A 12,373-nucleotide genomic window follows, 5' to 3' on the forward strand; every position below is an offset into this window, starting at 1 on the left:
ACTTAGTCTACTCACATGCCATTCCCAATGCCTGGATCTCAGCTCGGTCATCACTTCCTCAGGGAAGCCATTCTTGAACTACTTCACAGGTCAATTCCCCCGTCGTAGGTTCTCAAAGCACCACCAACCTCTCTTTTGTAGTAATTGTCCCCCTTGTAATTTTACAGTCTAGTGAGAGGGACTCAGAGCTCTCCTGCCTTCTAGATTGTAAGCTCCATGGAGGCAGGGACTGTGTCTTTTCCTTTTATTACCATTGTATCCTTTGTACCTAAGCACAGTTTTGTAACAACTACTTACCCCTAAAAAGAAAAATGTTGACTAAATGAATGTACCAGAAAGGAGTTACTCAGGCATCTCTGGTCCATATTTTAAAAATCCTAGGGAGGGATTGTGACTGGCTTAGCTAGGGCCAAGTTTCCACCTCAGGACTGTGGCCAAGAGCAAGGTCTACAAGGACACGGCAGCCCCCATTCAAATCACATGTTTGGAGTAGGGAAAGGAACAATCTCAAAAGAAGGGAAAGGGGATGGATACCTGTAACAATAAATGTCCACCCCTTTAAGGTCATGCTTGATGCTTATTGTAAACTGATTTTACTGGGAGGGGAAGATGGAGGAAAGAGCATTCACAATATAATTTGGCTCAAGTCCTGCATGCCCTGGGAGAGGACTTGGTCCCCAAACTCTTATATATAATTAAGTGGATGACCTTGGTACAAGGTCTATTCTCCATTCATTGTCAATAGATAATGACAATAAAAATGAAAAACCTTGTTTTATCCAATTTTATGACTTTCATTTAATTCAACAAACACTTAAAATAAAATATAAGCTCTTTACTTAACTCAAAGCCCTTCCCCTTCTGGCCCCTGCTGCCTTCTCTGACTCCCTTCTCTCTCCCCACACATCCCTTTCTGCCTTCATTGAGTTCCAGCCATTCTGGCTTCCTATTTCTCAATGTCTGAGCTCAGCCCTGCCTCAGGGCCTTTGCACTACTATTTCCTCTGCCTGGAACTCTCTACTCCTAGATCTTGGCAAGGCTGGCTCCTGAGGAGGCCAAGCCAGCAGGTCTGCTATGAATACTTGTGCAGTTTGTGCACTGCACAAAGATGCTGAACTGAGTGAGGCCTGAAAATCAGTTCCTATGCTGCCCACCAAGCTGTGTGCTCTGAGGAAGAGGTGCATTTTTCTTCACCAAAGAGCATCCTTAGCAAATCCAAGGGTCCTTGGGGCTGCATCTGGCCAGAGGGGAGATCTTTGTCTATTTGTACATAAACCATGTAAGGCTAGTGGTGATCCATGGCTAGAGGGCCTCCTCATCAGAGCTGGAAAATTTTCTCCTCTACTGGATGATGACCCTGTGGCTAAATTGACCCTGGAGCTGAAAACCTTGAAACTGACTGAAGGTGGAGGAGAGAGTGCCATGGGGTGATCCTGAGAGGTAGGTCTGGTTCTGCCCTGTGTCCGTGCTTTTTTGATCTAGTCACTTCTTCCAGCCATGCACTTCACTGTCCCACAAGTATATTCTGAGCTCCATCATGTGCTAGGGTGGGATTCATGGTGATCAGGCTCTGCCCTTTGGGAGATTAGTCCGGAGGGAGAGAGGTACAATCAAGTAATCACACCAACAACATTGCACATTAAATTGTGATAAGCCCCCACAGGAAGGAGAGGTGGGTGGGGCTTTAAGAGCTCGTGGTAGGAGGATTTGACCTAGTTGGGGGATGGGGTGTTGGGAAGACTTCCTTGAGGAAGTGACTCAAGTTGAGAATGGAAAGATGAGTAGGAAGTGACCGGGCAGAGAAAGGATGGGACCTGTTGTGGAAGATAGCCTGATCCAGAGAAGAATAGAGCTCTGGTCCCTGAGGCCTGGGCCCAGCTCTGAGTGCAGGTTGCTGTAGTGCCCAAAAGTGTTTCAAACAATTCTATTCTATTTCTGAAAAAGAAGGTGCTGTTATTCATCACTGAAGTAACATTTGCATTCTGATAAATCATCTTTCAGGGTCCAAGTAGAGCATGTCTTGGGGTGTACTGGAGCAGATCCCTTTCCACTTGCAAGAGCTGACTGGACACATCTCTTCCCAGCTCCACATTCAGTGACATCACATTGGTGGCTTGAAACTGGTCGTGGTGGGAGTATTTACACCAGAAAAAATGGCAAACAAATCGGGGCTTTTTTTGTTCTTGGAAAGCCAATGTTAAACATGTACTAGCATGCCACTGAGCATGAACCACCTCTCGCAGCCCTGGAGAAGTTACCCAATTCCACAGAGCATCACAAGTTTTCTTGAAAAGGTTGGATTTATGACAAAATGACATGGTGGCCTTTGGATCCTGCCTGAGATAGCTGGAAAAAGATGCTGCCAACTCACCTGAGATGGAGTGTGATTTCTGTAACTCATGAATGTTTCCTGGCAGTTGACTTCCAAGAAGCAGAGCCTCCTAAATGCTGTAATTTGAGGGTGATAGAGGTGGTTGGACTTGGCCGGTCAGCACTGCTTGCTGACTCCCTCTGTGGTCAGAGACTGTTACCAGGTCTTGGGGACAAATAGTAAAGGCACCTGACACCTCATCTTTCCCCTCTGAGGACTAGCAGTTGGTTAGAAACATAGGACAAATACAAATTATGTGTGTAATTCCTTTCCCCTGCTTTCTACCACCCTAGTGGTTTTGGGAGGGCTTGATTCAGATGACGAGTCTCCTGAGAGCATGAGTCTGTCTGACTAAGAGGATTTCTTAGTCATCTTTGTGCTTCTCACAGTGCCTTACCTGGTGTCCAGCACACAATCTCTCACTAGATGCTGGCTTTCAAATTAATGCACCTCACGAAAGAGAACCCAGAAAGTTTACACAGCTAGATCCCCTCCGCAGCCCAGGCCTTTGTTTGTCCTTATGACTTGCCTTTCCGGCAACTTCTGTTTATCCTGCTAACCTGAGCTCAAGGAAACTCTGAGAAGCCTTCTCTAGTCTCTGGAGACTGGGGGGAAGCCTGCACTCTGCAGGGTATCCCCAGTACCTGTCCTCTCAGGTACTCTACCCACTCCTACATCGCATCCATCCCTCCAGCCCTGGCCCCTCACACAGTGTTTGGCACAAAATAGGTGCCCAATGAATATTTAATGTGTGTAGAGGGGCTGAAGCTAGTGCAAACAGGAACTCACATTCAGGAAAGATGGGCGAAAACCACACTTAACAAGCTCCTTGGCATGTCAGACGTATGAACAGTAGCACAATATGCAACCGCAAATATGCCACATTGGCATAAGGATTACTGTGAGCTGACGAAAAATTAAGAAGCAGTTACAAGAAAAGCTCTCTGCCTTCCCCCTATTTGCCTAAAAGTAGGACAGGAATTCATAAATGTGTCCCTCTCCCCTCTCTACCAGGAAGGACAGAAGTTAATCATTGGAGACAACTCTATAGACCCTTGTCAGCCCAGAGACAGCACCAGAGGAATCCACATCACAAATCTTACTAGCTGGACTTTATCTTCCATTAGTTCCCCTGTATATTTGCCTTCCCACAATTTGCTGCCCTAGAAACTCAAAGTCCTTTTCCTTTTCTTGTCACTTCTCTAAAAGTATGTTGTTTTTTTGTTAAGATGCTGAAAAAGCCCAAGTTCTAACCACCCCTTTGAGTTACTCATCACTGAATGCTCCCATTTGCATGTGCAATGCACACGTTAATACATTTCTGTTTGTTTTTCTCTTATTAATCTGTCTTTTGTCAGCTTAATTTATAGGGCCCCAGGAAAATAACATAACAGCGCAGAGGGAAAAAGATTTTTTTCCTCCCCTACATATGGTACAATGTCCTTACATTCTTTGTCTTTTAATCCTTACAACTCCATGTAGTAAATTCTATAATTCTCACTTTACAGAGAAGGAACTGAAGATCAGAGCTGTTAAGTAATTTACTCAAAGTCACACAGCTCACAACAGGAGGAGCTAGTATTAGGGTTTAAATATGATTCTCTGCCTCCCACTATGCAGTGATTTCAGGTGGGCTGGAACCAGAGTAATCAACTGCAGCAATTAAACACTGTTTAGTCTAAGGGTCCCTATCTTTGCCTGTTTCTCTTGCCTCCACATCACAGCCTTCACTCATAGGGGCCAGTTTGTCTGCACAGTGATTCAATTTAAGCTTATAGGACATCTGGGTCTATTTCTGTTGCACTCCTCGCAGCTTTTCAGGGAACATTTCACGACGTTTGTTCCATTCACTCCAAGTTCTTTAGGTTTATGGAATGGGAGCATGTCCCAAGAGGCTAATGGAGCCAGTAAATACCTTCTGCTGAAACTCTTGACTAGTGCATCTCAGAGTGTAGTTCCAGGACGACCCGCATCAGAATTCCCCGGGGCTTTGGATAAGATTCAGTTTCTCAACCCCACCCCAGAGAGTAGAGTAGGTGTCTGGATGAGACCTTGAAATCTTCATCTTGACTGGGTACCCCTGGCTGAATTTTCTTTCAAGGAGCTTTCAAGGCCCTGTGTAAAATCTTAAGGTATAGTTTACATAGAGTCAAGTACACCAATCTCAATCATAGAGCTGGAATTTTTACATAAGTACACACATTTTAACCTGAGTACATCTGTGTAACAATCACTCAGTTCAAGATAGAGAAGAATATTTCCCTCTGAGTCTTCCCAGAGGTAACTACTATTCTGACTATCACCACGGGCTAGTTTTGCCTGTTTTGCACTTCATAGATATGGAATCATACAGTAAATACTATTTTGTGTCTGTTTTCTTTCAGTCACATTATGTTTTTGCAATTTATTCACGTTCTTATGTGTAGCAGTAGTTTCTTTTTATTGCTGATAATATTCCATTGTACAAATATGTTCTAATTTATTTATCTATTCTCTTGTTGAAGATCACTTAGAGTGTTTCCAGTTTTGGGTTATCATGAATCAAGTTGCTATGAACGTTCTCGTACTGGTCTTTCGGTGCACATAGACACTCAGTTCTCTTGGGTAATTACCTAGGAGTGAAATTGCTGCAGGCTTAAGGTTTGACTGTGAGAGGTCGATGGGAGTTTATATACAACCCTGAGCGAGAAATGCAGTGCTGGGGCAGGATGTCAACAGCCACCGCCTAAAAGGAAGAACGTGCCAGGGCGGGGAACTCAGCTGCTGATTCTAGCTCCTGTATTCTCAACAGGTGATACTGCCCCCAAGGAGGTGAAAATTGTTTCATGGTGGGGCAGAGGTGTGTGAAAAAAAATCTTAGCTATTACAATGGTTTGTGGCCCTGAGATATACTCGTATATGGTAATGTCATGGTGAAAAGGGTGATTAGGGAAAAAATATTTGACAAGGCTCCTTAAGGGGTACTTGAGAAATATTGGTCTAGCTAAACCTAGACATTCTCATATCTCCAAAATCTGGAACCTAAGAGGATCATCTTGCTTTTTGGTCAAGGAGGGTAACTTGGGAATAAGCACCACTACCCCGCGATGCCCAAGAAGAACACAGCTAAAGTTCCTAAGTGTGTGTTGGGAGGGGCTGGGGCTTGTAGGTACAAGGACACAATTATATTCTGAAAGGACAAGGAAGTAACCAGAGTGCTTAGAAATCTTGCTCTAATCAACACAGCGGCCAACTGGCCCATGAGAGGAAAAGTTTCTTTTATTAGCACCTTTTGTTGAGGGAGGAAGTGATGAGTGTCTCCATCAGCCCTGGGTGTCATGTGAGATCAGATCTTGCATGGAGGAAGCTCAGGAACCACAAGACAGCCACCACACTCAAGGCTTCCTCGGCACCTCAGCACCCATTGTTCTCCTTTAACTCATGCGTGATGTTTCCGCCCCAGCAGGCCTTCTCTTGTGAGAAAATGGAAAGAAAGTAAAAAATCTGGAAAGAATGAATGCATCAAAGAGAAAGCAGACACCAGGAATCAAGCCAGGGGGAGATACACATGGTCCCTGGACACTAGGCAGGCAGAAGGGGGGCTTTGAGATGTTCTCTTTAACCCAGGTTCTGGAGGAGCGTTCACCTCCCCTTGCTCCTGAGGGGCATGTGGTCAGCTGTGAGAAGGGCCACCGGGGCAGTGTACCCCACTAAGCCCCAGGCACCTCCTTCAGCCCTGAATTATTCACACCGGAGTGTGGTATAGTGGCCACACCCACTTATAACCTATATAAAGAGTTACATACTCTTTCTTAAGCTTTCCATGCCTCAGTCTCCTCATCTGCAAAATGGGGGTGATAATAATGGTACCTACTTTGTAGTGTTGTTATGGGGATGAAACTATCGAATATATGTAGAGTGCTCAGAAGAGAGCTTGGCAAACAGTCTCCTCTACATGAGCATTGCCCTTAACTATTGCTGATGATAACTGATCCCTGCCCTCAAGCTGTTCCCATACTAGGGAGGGTACCACCTTCTAATTTCTTATTCAACTAAAAGGCTGACAGGCAAGTATGATTTTCATAATTTTTGCCTGTTCCTCTCTAGACTTCAGGCAGGGATATTGCTGCCCCCTTGGGGTTGTCATTTCTTGATTGACTCGTTTTACCCTTCCCTCTTTTCTCCCACTCAGCAGCTATGCTCCACAAGGGGGAGGTGAAGATAACCACTGTCTTGTGGTGGGGGCAGGATATGTAGCTAAGAGGAAATTTTGATTGAGCCCGATGACTCATGAGTCACTGTACAGTTGGCTCAGCAGGGTGAGGTCACAGCAGAGACAGGGAGCCCAAGCTCAGGTCTGCTTAGCCAGGAAAGGGAGCTGCTTTCATGTGAGGGATGCTCCAGAGCCACGGACATAATCATGGGCCAGGCACACCACATTCTCTTCCTTTCCGTGTTATTTTGTTAAAAGGGACACGGTGAGCTGGGCTCATGCAAGCATAGGTAGAGTTGGTTCATCTGGTTGTTGGCATGGCTTTAGAGGCCTAGCTTATTTGTTTTGTGTCCAATTTCCCGAAGATCCTTTGGCCTTTCTGGAAAGCCATTGGATGATTTATTCTGAGCATCACAGGTTGAGCTTCCCAGGAAGCAGGCTCTGCAACAGAGAGTTGTGTACACAAAGTTTATTGGGAAGTGCTCTCAAGATCAACACCTGTTGGCGGGAGGGAAGGAAGTAGGATGGACAGAAAGAAAAGTTGAACTTCACGTGTTGTCACAACTAAGGCTTCAGGCAATGACGTAAGGAGCTCTGGAGCTATGGTGGCCCTTTAAAATCAGAGCCCAGGGCAGACTTTATACCCCCACACTGAACGTTGGATATAGGCTGATCTGGAAAGGGGCAGTGGCCTGGGGTGAGGCAACTCTCTTTAGGCCAGGGCAAGCCCTGAAGATGCAGCTGTGAGCCGCTGGCTGCTAACACTCTCAGCAGCTGGGGTAATGAACACCCCAAGCTGAGGGGAGACGTGTGCAACGTACCTCAGCATCCACCACACTGAGCATGGGCGTTAGACCCTTCTGCCTTTTATCACCTGTTCAAACCATTCTTGTTCTTTAAGATCCGCAGAGAATAATGATCAAGGGTATAGATTTTGGAGTCGGACACACTCATGTTCAAATCCTATTTCTGCCATTCATTTGACAATATTTATAGAGAACATTTCAGGTGGTGTTCAAGGCACTAAGGACACAAAAGTGATAACGCCCCTGCCTCTGGAGCTTATATTCCATGTGTGGCAGGGGGATATGGACAATTAAAAAAGAAATATATATATGTTTAGTATCATATATATACTATATATAATTATGATATATACTGTTCTGTAATATCTAAATTCTATGTAATGATTAGTGACACAGCAACCATGAAGAGGGTGTGGGGGTAAGGGAATGGTGGGAGTGCAGTTCTGTGTGGCAGTCAGGGAAGACTTCCCTGAGAAGGTGGCATTTGAGCAGAGACATGAAGAGGGGAGGTGTGGCTGTGCAGAGATCTGGGGAGACTGGGTTTCACTTGGAGGGAACGGTGGTGCAAAGGCCCTGAGGAAGGAGTGTGGGAGTGTCCAGGGAGCACCAGAGGCCAAGGTGTGGGGTGGAGTGGGGGAGGGAGGGGGAGGAGGTAAAATCAGAGAGGTTTATAGGAAATATCCACAACAGGCAAATCGATGGAGACAGCAGGTGGCCTGTGGCTGAGAGAGAGGGGAAGACTGGGGAGTGATGGCTGGGGCCGCAGGATTTCTTTTTGAAATGGTGAAAAAGTTCTAAAATCCATTGAGATGATGGCTGCATAGCTCTGTGAATATGCTAAAAGCCACACAATTGTACATTTCAAGTGGGTAAACTGTATGGTACGTGAATTATATCTGAAAAAGCTATTTTAAAAATCAGAGCAGTGACTGACAGGAGACTGGATCACACAGGCCCTGGTAGGCCATCCTGAGGATTTGTGCTTTTACTCCATGATGGTGGCCACCGGAAGATTTTAAGCAGAAGAGTGAAATGATTGGATTTATATTTGAAAAGAACCTCTCTGCTGCTGTGTTGAGCACAGGCTGAAGGGGGGCGGGTGTGGAAGCAGGGAGATGGTAAGGAGCTTCTTGCAATAATCCAGGTGAGAGGTGCTGGTGGCTCCCAGAAGGTGCTTGAAGCAGGGGAGTAGCTGGTTAAGTTTAGACATCCTTTGATGGTGGAGCTGACAGGAAGTGCCTATAGGATGACTGGATGTGGGTGTGTGAGAGAGAGGAGTCTAAGTTTTTTAGTCCTAACTGGTAGAGTGGAGTTGCCATTGACTAGGATGAAGACAACTGTGGGAGCAACATATTTTGGGGAGGAATCAGGAGTTTGGTTTTGACTAGGTGAAGTTCGAGAGGTCTATTAGAGATGCTTCAGAAGCCGTTGGGAGTTGTGTCTAGAGGTCAGCATGGGAACAGTCCGGGCAGGAGAAGAAATCTGGGAGTTATGAGCATGTTTATGGAATTTAGTCTTGAGACTGGATGAGACCTAGGGAGGAGGAAAGACACGAGTGATGACCAAGTGTCTGAACCTTTGAGCCTTAGTTTTCCAGACTGTGGAATATCTACCTTGTGCAGTTGTTGTGAATGTTGGCAGATGCACAATGGATGAAGTGCTCAGTGGATAGTAGCTCTCTCTCACTGCCCCCCCCCTTTTTCTTTGTGAGGAAGATCAGCCCTGAGCTAACATCCATGCCAATCCTCCTCTTTTTGCTGAGGAAGACCAGCTCCGAGCTAACATCTATTGCCAATCCTCCTCCTTTTTTCCCCTCTTTTCTCCCCAAAGCCCCAGTAGATAGTTGTATGTCATAGTTGCACATCATTCTAGTTGCTGTATGTGGGACGCCGCCCCAGCATGGCGGGACAAGTGGTGTGTCGGTGCCCGCGAGGGATCCGAACCCAGGCCGCCAATAGCGGGCGTGCGCACTTAACCACTAAGCCACGGGGCCGGCCCCTCCCATTGCCTTTTTAATCTCAGAGTTCCTCAGGCAGATTTATTGTCTGCTCAGTGTCTTTAGCCTTATTATTTAATTACTTTATCCAGTTCAGTAATGAGCACTGACTGCAAAACAGCCACTCTCCTGGGAACATCAGCTACCTAAAGATCCTGGCTCACACTTTGTACCCTCCAAGGATGTACCTTCCAATGGAGAAAACAGAAAACCCCATCAACCTAATGCTAACGTATGGCAAACCATAGCACTATAACAGGTGCAACAGTGAGCTAGACGTAGAGAGACCTTAATTCAGACTGGAGACATTTGTGAGGACCTCACCAAGGAAGCAGAACATGAGCTGCAGCTTGAGAGTTGAAAAGGAATGCGTTGGGGAAAGATGAAAGGAACATGTCGGGGAAGGGTGAGGGTGGAAGGGAGGGCAACCCAGGCAGATGTGACAGGAGCAGCACCAGAGGAGTCCTTTGTAGCTGAAGCGTGGTGATGGGATTGAGGGAGCTCAGATTGACTTGAGTCAGACTGGAGGAATTGGCAGAGGGCACTCCATTTTAGAAACCCACACCCAAGGGCACACCCTGAGTCCTCTGGTTATCAAGAACTGCTCCCCTCTGAATACAGGCCCGGGGCCTTTTGGTTTCTCTCACTTTAAACCCATCACATCAGCTCATCAGCTGCATTGAGATTGGCATTTTCTATCCATCTAACCACGGCCTTCTAACCACCTCTTGTTTCCTTCCTGTGGCTCCATCCCTGTAGCCCATCTCCTGCTAGCATCTTCAACTGATTTGCCTCTTTGGCTTTCTACTCCATCACCTTATAAACTCCCAATTCTGTTATTTCAACAACTTCTCTCTCTTCTATTTCAGGATGTTGGGATAGCTGGATAACAATTCCTTAACTGCATATTGCAGTGGCTTCAACTTTGTTGTCACCGATCTCAGTTGGGCCCTAAGAGTACTGGTCCATTCTTTCATGCATCCTTAGACAGATAAATTTCCCACCTTTCACTGTGGCCATGCCAAAACTTTGTTTCTCTTTTTAACTTGTTCTCAGCACAGAAAATGGAAGGCTTTTGGGTACATGCACCCTCAAATGTTTGCCTTCCCTGCAGTCAAACTTATCTGCTTCTTATTAGTGATCTATTGCTGCATTCAAAACTCAGTGGCTTAAAATAACAAACATGTATTATCTTACAGTTTGTGGACTCTGGCTGTGGTTTAGCTGGGTGCCTCGCCTTCAAGGTCTCTCATAAGATTGTAGTCTCAAGGCTTGAGTCGTCTGCAGTTGTCTCAAGGCTTGATTGGGGCTGAAGGATCCTCTTCTAAGGTCACTCATGTGGGCCTTTATATAGGGCTGCCTAACAACACGGCAGCTGATTTCCCCCAAGGGGAGTGGTCCAAGGAGGAGCAAGACAAGAATGCCCAAGATGGAGGCCACAGTGTTCTTATAACCTAATATCAGAAGTGGCATATCATCACTTCTACAGCATTCTGTTTGTTAGAAGTGAGTCAGTAAGTCCAGCCCCCACTGAAGGGGAGGCGATCACACAAGGTCATGAATACCAGGAGGCAGAGATCATTGGGGGCCACCTAAGAAGCTGCCTATCATCACATTCCCCTCCTTTCCATATTCCTGTTCTTGGCCTGGGCTCGTTCTTCAACATGTGCAAATCTTCATGTCCTTTGGATCTAGCTCTATAAAGTAACTACCATTGATCCATTGGCTTCTTCTCCTCAACTCTAAGGCAGTACAGAAATCTCCCAAGTTAAAAATAAACCTTCCCTCCACCTTGATCTATGACCCCTGATCTCTCCCTCCTTCCCCTGCTACTCTTCTTGAGAATGTGACCTTTATTCCTTGCATTCACTTCCACCTCCACAGCACTGCTCTGCTAAGGTCATCCTAAATGCCAGATCGCATGGCTACCTTTCACTCCTTATTTTAGCTGAACTCTGCAGTATTTAACTCTCCTCTTGAGCATCTCTTGCCTTGCTGACTTCACTTTTTCAGCCCTCTCTTTCTTCACTTACCCCTGAGTCTGAAACTGTCCAGGCTTTGCCCGCATTTCTTGGCTTCACTCTCTCTAAATTCCCACATTCAGTACTCTCAGCACCTCTAGGTTCTGATAACTAATGCTGGAGCTGTGACTCTTAGTCTTCCAACTCTGAGGTGAAGGAAATGACACATTTCTTGACTTTGTTTAAATCAACTTCAATCTGACGTTGAGCCCCCATTCGACTGAGCTGGCAGGAAATTAATCTCAGTAATTGTTGACTGTCTCTACTTCCACCCAGGGGTGTGCCAAGGTTGGCTCCTCCTGGGAGGCCCCTGTAGGCAAAGCCATTGGTCTTTCTTTGGTTCTGGCTGATAGTTGCTGAGATGTTTCCTGGTCCGGCCACTTGGTCCCTTCAGGTCCAGTGATCTTGCTTCTTGGAGCAAAGGAATCTTTGGCAAAGTGAGTGCTCCTGGGCCTGGTCCAGATTCTTAACTACACTGATCAACTGCCCTCTTTGAGGACTTGTCACTTCCCCAGTGAGTTGACACAGAGCAGTGTCCAGACCCCAGTCCCCGGGGACCTGTTGATATTTCCCCTCTTCCCAGTCCTAGGCTCAAATCTCTTCTCTCTCCTCTTGCTGCATTCAAAGCTCCTGCCTCAGGAACACCAAGCGCAGACAACCAGTGGCTGCTTTTTCACCCTGCAAAAACATCTCAGGAAAGGAACTACTACGGGCCTGGCCACCTGCTTGGAGTGCAGAGGAGGGAAAAGTACAGCAAACAAAACATACATTAATATTGCTGTATGTAATGTATGTAAAACATACATTATTATTAAAAATAACACTTTTTCCCTCCTGAGTTTGCAGGAGACGTGGAGATCAAAACATTTGCTTTATTACTGATAAAGCTGATCAGAGATCATGAGTTTGGGTCTGTTCCAAGTGGCTCACTCTACAGACAAGCCCACTGCAGTCCCAGGGGAGCCGCTTAGCTCGTGGCCGGGACAG

The sequence above is a fragment of the Ceratotherium simum genome, chromosome 11 (assembly GCF_057802395.1).
Source record: "Ceratotherium simum simum isolate JZ-2026a chromosome 11, ASM5780239v1, whole genome shotgun sequence".
In the NCBI taxonomy this organism is placed as follows: Eukaryota; Metazoa; Chordata; class Mammalia; order Perissodactyla; family Rhinocerotidae; genus Ceratotherium; species Ceratotherium simum.